The 7864-nt window shown below is 33.6% G+C and overlaps 1 long non-coding RNA gene across 1 annotated transcript; it reads left to right on the top strand.

Annotated features, from left to right (window-relative positions):
• The first annotated feature begins 421 nt into the window (after positions 1-421).
• Positions 422-6045, top strand: LOC149986379 (uncharacterized). The gene is made up of 3 exons (XR_016500700.1): positions 422-1343; positions 1572-2331; positions 4010-6045. It is a non-coding gene; the product is annotated as an uncharacterized LOC149986379 (long non-coding RNA).
• The last annotated feature ends 1819 nt before the right edge of the window (positions 6046-7864 follow it).

The raw sequence follows: 7864 nt of genomic DNA, 5'->3' as shown, positions 1-7864 counted from the left end.
TGCAATAAATTAAAAGCTATTTAACTTTTATTGTTATTATGTTGCCTCTGTACTGTTTAATAATAAGCTACAAGCGGTAATAAAGAATTGAATAGTATGATAATTATAGAACAACTGCATTGAAAAGTGGAAAAAAAAAAATATTAAAATAACTGTCCATTCCAAATGTGTACGAAACAAAAATAGAGTAAATTATGTAATCAATCTTCTGACTCTATTTTGGAAGCATTACCATTTGGAAATAGTATGTAATAAGAAGATGCAACAAAATAAACCATTTTTTATTATTCTAATTATAAATACAACAATTCATATCTTAATCCTAAAATCTACTATAAACAAAAAAATACAAAAAAAATAACTTAATCTTAATTCTTATTATGGTTTCTTTTTTTTTTTTTTTTGTAAATATCACCTCCTAAGGTGTACCTACTACAAATTCCCAAAAAACAACATTGTTCATGCCATGTAAAAAAATGTATATTCCATCTCATCTAGTCTTTTAAAGAAAATTGGATCAATTTTCCCAAGTACAAAACATACTAAAACATCTAGATTTCTTCTAAATAAAGACACCAACAATCCTACTAAAGATCCTCTTAAGGGTCAATTGAAATAAAATACAAAATTGGGGCATGGTGGAGACGCGACCGTTTTAGGGCAAGTTGCATCCCCCTCTCGGGAAGTAATGTTTGAAAGTAGACCTTAAATGTTCTTCTTTTGTGGCCGTCGTCGTCGTCTGTTCGAGTACATTGCAAAAACCAGTTTAAATCCACGTGTAGTTGCGACCTCAAGATCCTGATATCAAATGTGGATGCCGCGGAGCCGATCTTGCACGCCGCAATCAAGCTTCGTCGGAGCTTTAAGTCGCATGATGGTGCCAATCTCGTGAAATGGCACCGTGTTTTGATGAATGGGAGAGAGAGAGAGAGAGAGAGACCTTCTCTCACGCGGTTGCAGCTTGTCTTGCTTTGAATGTGATTTGAATGTGCTTACTTTGCGGGGGAGAGGGGTGTCATCTCGTGATCACACCAGGAACAAGCAATCTATGCGTTTGTACTTCTGGGTCTTCAGCTAAAAACCCTAGACCCGCTCCTTCAATTCACTCGTCCGCCCAAGAATTAATGGGTATCGACTTCATGTGTGTTGGATTACGTCGGGGTAAGGGAATCGTAAGTAATGGAAATCTCTCGTCGAGATCGTGCTCATTGTGAGATTCGATCCGTTGTGCTGGGCATTTTGTGGATTTTTAGGGCTCCGACACCGCTATTGCCATCAGTCGAGGCCGTTGGGTGAAAATGCTTTATGACGATTTTCCCGTTAGAGCTAACCACGGGTGATGGGTGAGCAATCAGTAGTAATAGCTCATGAGTCATTCCGCATGAGTAATGTTAGAATGGCTCGTCTGCAGTGCGACTGCCGTGATGGGTTCGTTGGATAAAAACAAAATCCCCCACTTCTTAGTGCCAGTACAAAAACACTTTTAAATGCTAGCGTGCTATTTTTGGCAACCTTGCAACTTCAAAGAGCTTCACTTTTGCAATCCGTATCTAAGCAAGCCGATTCTGCAGGTCCAGGTTTTAAGTTCAAACTTCTGACAATTCTAGTTATACCACTTTTCAGAAGGCCAACTATGCTTCGGCATGGAAGTTGCCTGCGAAAGTGACCAGGGTGACTCGTGAATGCATTTCAACAACGAAGAGTTGCGGATGCGGAATAAACACAGTTTTCCAATTTTGACTCAGTCAATTCTCCGAATTTCATGGCGATGTGACTTACGGCTGTTGCATTCACGTAAGTGCTTCCCAAGCCTTTAAGATATAAAAGAAACACCTCCATGTAAATGTAATTGCGAAAGGTCCTCGTGATGAAAGTCTACCCCAGAAGCCACACCTCGATTTGTAGCATTGAAGTTATCATTCACGGTAAACATGACCTAAGAGCTTCGGTATTTACTTCCAATATACTGTATGCTGTCGTTGTAATGTCAGATGTGAGGACACAATTTGAGTGCAGATTCTTCTGGAAATAGGGTTTGAATGAGTCCTGAGTACAGTTGCCTAATCTTGTCGTCACTGCACAACTCCTCGCGTGTTTCTTCCAATGTCTCTCTCTCTCTCTCTCTCTCACTCTCTCACTCTCACTCTCTCTGGTTTCAATCAAGGGACTGTTTCGAGAAAGCACGGGAATGAAAACTCATGTGCCTGGGCAGACGAACAAAGCAAGACAATTATACAGCCACAAGGATCCTCTGCAGTGCAAATACTACCATAATGATTCTCTGCAGACAGGATTTCTATTTCTTTCTGTTTCATCTACACACAAATACAGGTATCGTCAGTTGCACAAAAATGTTTAGATAGATATATATATATATATATATATATATTATAAAATCTCTAATTGTTAATGGCCAAAAGATGGAAGCGTGTTAACTGAAATGTAGGAGTTAGCCCTAATTGTTTATATAGGTTGTTTTTGTTTAAGTTTTTTTTTTTTTTTTTTTTTTGGATATTTTGGTTTTTATTTTTATTGGCTATCAATTCAATTCCAAATTATTTATTTTGCATCAATTTTTTTTGAATTTTTTTTCCCATTTTCTAGCAATAATGGTTTCTTAGAATTATAAAAGAACTTTTTTTAATATTATTTTTATAATTTATAATACTTAACTAAAATTTATGTTAAATTTTAACTAAAAACCAAGCTCTTTCTTTTGAATTTATTTCATTTCTTTCAACTTTCTACTATAAAATGGTTTCCTTTTTAAGAAAGAATTATGTTTTGCAAGTGTTTTTAACTTGGTGCAACAATTTATAGTCAAATATGTTATATTGCCAACTGATTCATTTAGATAAATTAATAAATTTTAGTAAATTGGAGTACTATGTCAACAATTCTTAAGTTAGGATTTTTTTTAAATAATATTCTTTTTTAGATTCTGTATCTCATACATACTTTCTAAAATTGGTTGTGTGTTTGGTGGCATCATGCAAAATCTTACTCTTCTAAAAATCCATGACTATTGATTTGTTTCATATATGTCAAAGTGATATAATTTTATTTTTTTATTTTTGTTGTATTACATATTTAGTCATTTTAATTTCATATAATGTTAAAACCATCTATTGTAGTTTTTGTCAAACATTGATGAATCTTCATAACAAATAAAAAAATTAAACCATTCTAGTATCCAACTTTATTAAAAACTTTAATATAATATATATTGTCACGAACATATGCATGTAAGCTAGTAATTACATGTATAAATAGATAGAAGTAAATAAAAGTATATAAAAGTAAGTTTATTTTATAATATTTGCTATAGAAGCTTCATAAATGTTGCTTTGACTTTATATGTGTCTTTAATTGACTTTTTGGATTAGAAACGAGGCCAACAAGTTGGCCATGTGCCACACATATTGTTAGTTTGAAGACCAAGCTAACTATGTGGCCCACACATAGAAAAACTTGCCTTGTAAGTCAAGGCATGTGTCCTACAAAATCAACACATATTAGAGGTCCTATAGAACATTGTCACGTAGTCTCTAGTTAGATAATATATATAGAAACAAGAGTAAAGCCCTCTTCACTCTTGTCAACTCCTTTCTTGCTTCCAGTCTAGTTTCAAGGATCTCTAGTTTTCTTGTCTTTTGGCAATAGCCATTCCAGTTTCTTTTTTAATATACATATTGAATTATTTTTATTTTGTCATCTTTTTTTGAGAAAAGTATCACTTCTTTATTTATTTTTATCAAGTTCTTGTCCTTAACAGATTGACAAGAATACACTTAAAATATCAAAGCTTTGTCTAATCTTGATTAAGAGTGGATTACCTCTTTCTCTTGATAAGACATAAGCATATTAGAAGTTGCAGATTACCCTCTTTTAAACTGCTATTGTTATTAGTATTTTCTTTGTTATCAAGTCCTCTTTTCTATTTGTCTTAAGCGATATTAGACATCTTTTTTTTCTAAGTGTTATCATGGCAGAACTTGCTGAAATGAAGAATACAATGGCACAAATGCAAGAGCAATTGAAGGAATTAATGCTTGCAATACATCAACTCAATTTACCACCACAAGGAGCAACAAGATTGGCAAGAAGTGAAGATATAGAATGATTGAAGCTACTTCAATATCTGCACCAAATCATGTCTCTTTTCCTATAGTGGAACGTCCTTCCAATATTAGAGAACCTAGAATTGTCCTACTCGAGAAGTTTGATGGGACCAAATCAAAGTTTAGAGGTTTTATCAATCAAATACAACTTGTGATTGAACTTCAACTCCAAAGCTATCCAACTCCAAGATCGCAAGTTATATTCATTAGTACGCTTCTTTCAGGTTCGGCATTATCATGGTTTTCATCTTTTCTTGAACGATGAGATCCAATACTGGATAATTTGGAGGCTTTTTTGATAGAGTTTTAATCCATGTATGAAGAACATGATGTAATTCATGTTACAACCTACAAGATCTATATTTTACGACAAGGCAATCGATAAATAATATTGCACGCTTTACAGTTTTGACAACTTGTAACTGATATCAAGTTGGATGATGCTGCACTTGTTAGCTAATTCCTCTATAAATTATAATATGAGGTAAAAAAATTAATGCTCAACATATTTGATCCTCAAACATTGATCAAGCAATTGACTTTGCTGTGAAGTGCAACAATCATCTTTTTGAATTTCAATCTCAGAGTTGTACAAGTGGACCTCAACGTTACTATAATTCAATGGCAATACCAACATCTCTTCAAAACATATATTCGAAAGTAGAGGATATACAAATTGATGCAGTACATTTCAAACCTCTTATTGAGCAAGAAAAGACTCGTTATCGTTAAGAAGGATTGTGCTTATATTGTGGAGAGCCTAAGTACACTACTCACTATTGCCCAAAGAAGTGAGGCAACTATAAAATGAAGAATACAGCTATCAAAGAAGATAATATGTCAAAAAATAAGTTTGTCCATTTACAATAAGGACCGTGCAATTGAAACCTTGTACAATACCTAATGAAGGTCTTATTCTCTCCTCAAAACCTTCTTCTTGTTTTATGATAAATGTTATTTTTGGACCTAAACATCACATTGCCTTTGTCTTGTTAGATTTAGGAGCCTCAGCATGTTTCTTAGATGAAGAATTTGCTAAAAGACATAGCATACTTTTAGTGAAGAAAACTAAACTTATTCATATAGAAGTCATAGATGGTAGTCCATTGTCTTTAGGACATGTTACTCATGAAATCCTTCCTATAGAAGTAGCAACTAATGGTCATAGTAGCTTTGTAATATTTCATATCATTAGATCTCCATCTAATCCAATCATTTTAGGCTTACCATGGCTAGAAAAATATAATCCTAAAATAGATTGGACTTCTCATAGTCTTAATTTTTTTGAAAGTATAACTAAGAGTGTAGTTAATCAAGTAGAAAGTCATAAGTCTAGTACAATTAAATCTGTATTTATAGGTGTAAGAGCTTTCTTGCATGATACAAAAAAAGGAACACCTTGTGTCATTTATGCCACACCTGTTTCTACTGGTAGAAAGACTTCAAGTGCCATTCCAAGTCAATATCAAGATTTTCAAGATATATTTGAGAAAAAAAATGTGAATATTCTTCCAAAATATCATTCCTATGACTGCTCAATTGATCTTTAAGAAGGAGCTTAACCACCATTTGAAACAATTTATAATTTATCAAAAAATGAGTTGGCTGAACTCAAGGAGTATATTAAAGAAAATCTGGCCAAGAACTTTATACGCCATTCCAAATCTCCAACATCAGCTCCAATTTTATTTGTGAAGAAAAAAGATGGATCATTGCGGATGTATGTCGATTATTGAGGATTCAACAAAATCACCATCAAGAATAGGTACCCGCTACCTTTGATATCTAAACTCCTTCATCAATTGAATTAAGATATGATTTATACAAAAATAGATCTACAAGGACTTCAATGGAATCAAGAAGTGGAAGTAGCATTTGAAGCTTTGAATACAACCTTTGTTTTTGCACGAATCTTGTATCGCATCAATTTTTTTGAACGAATTTTTATGGAAATAGATGCATCACACTTTGCTTTGGATGTCATATTGTCACAAATGAGGACAGATGATAAACTTCATCTAGTAGCTTTTCATTCCAGAAAATTTTCAGCCGCCGAGATCAACTACGAGATCCACAACAAAGAACTTCATGCAATCGTGGATTTGTTTCAAGAATGGCACCATTATCTAGAAGGTGCTCTTAGCTCAGTCACCATATATACGGATCACAAGAAACTTGAATATTTTATATTAGCACATGTTTTGAATCATCGCCAAGCCCGTTGAAGTACGTCTTTGTCGAGATTCGAATTTAAGATCACTTATCGACTAGGAAAATAATAAGGTTTTTCAGATGCACTGTCTAGACGATCTTATCTTATACTAAAAGAACGAGATATTGCTTTTGATCAACAACAAATAATTCTCTTGGAACCAAAGCATCTTCATTTTTGAGCAATGAAATCAACAATCTACTATATTCTGAGAGACATCAATAGGTTCCACAAGGTGAAGCTTGATTACGTGTTCTTTAAGCTCATCATGACTTTCTAATAGTATGACATTTTGGGTATAATAAAACTTTGGAATTAATATCCATGGATTTTTAGTGGCCCCAAATGTGAAAAGCAGTCAAAGTTTTTGTATAATCTTGTGATGTTTGTTCAAGATCAAAAACTCCTTGTCATTGACCTTACAAACTTCTGCAGCCATTATCCATTCTAGAACAACCATGGTCTTCTGTTTCTATGGATTTCATCATGGATCTTTCAATCTCAAGTTCTTATGACTCCATATTTGTGATAGTAGATCATTTTACGAAGATGGCACATTTTATACCATGTATAAAATCCATCACAAGTGAAGAAACAACTAAGCTCTTTCTTCACAATATCTATTGCTATCATGAATTACTCAAGGATATTATATCAAAAAGGAGAACTTAGTTTGTATCAAGATTTTGGGGGACTCTTTTCAAGATTCTAAAAGTAGATATAAAACTATCTTCGTCATTCCATCCTCAAACTGATGGACAAACGAAGTGTGTTAATCAAATTTTGGAGCAGTATTTAAGATGTACCATCAACTACCAACAATATGATTGGACAATTCTTTTACCATTGGTAGAGTTTGTTTACAATAACACAATACATTCTTCTACAAAACAAACACCTTTCTTTGCCAATTATGGTTATCATCAACAACTTGATATTTTTGACTTTTCAAAAGTTGATAATCCTGGGGCAAAAAATTTGGCAATTCATTTATCAGAGCTACATGCAACAATGAAGGTGCAGTTAAAAGAAGCTCAAGAACAAGAAAAGATCAATGCGGATGCCTATCAAAAGGAACAATCACCATTCCACATGGGTGATAAGGTATAGTTACTTAATCACAATATCAAGACCACTCGTCGTTGTGACAACTTAGACTCTCGAAGGCTTCGACCATTTTCTATTTCTGCACAAATCAGTCCAATTGCATATCATTTACACCTATCAAAATCAATAAAAATCCATCTAGTATTCCACATGTCTCTTCTTGAACCATACAAGACAATGGACATATCAAAAAAAAAACAAGCTCCACCTCCTCCTATAGAAGTAGACAATAATGAAGAGTTCGAAGCAGAAGAAGTCTTAGATTCAAGGTGGCGCAAAAATAAATTGAAATATCTTATCCATTGATGTGGATATGATATTAGTGAATGCACATGAGAGTCAATAAAGAATCTTTTAAATGCAGTAAAGGCGGTACATGCTTTTCATGGACGACATCCATCAAAATCAAGATGAAAACCTTTTT

The sequence above is a fragment of the Physcomitrium patens genome, chromosome 24 (genome assembly GCF_059467195.1).
Source record: "Physcomitrium patens ecotype Gransden chromosome 24, ASM5946719v1, whole genome shotgun sequence".
Taxonomy (NCBI): domain Eukaryota; kingdom Viridiplantae; phylum Streptophyta; class Bryopsida; order Funariales; family Funariaceae; genus Physcomitrium; species Physcomitrium patens.
Note: the sequence above shows the minus strand (reverse complement) of the source record. Positions and strands in the feature narration are given on the sequence as shown.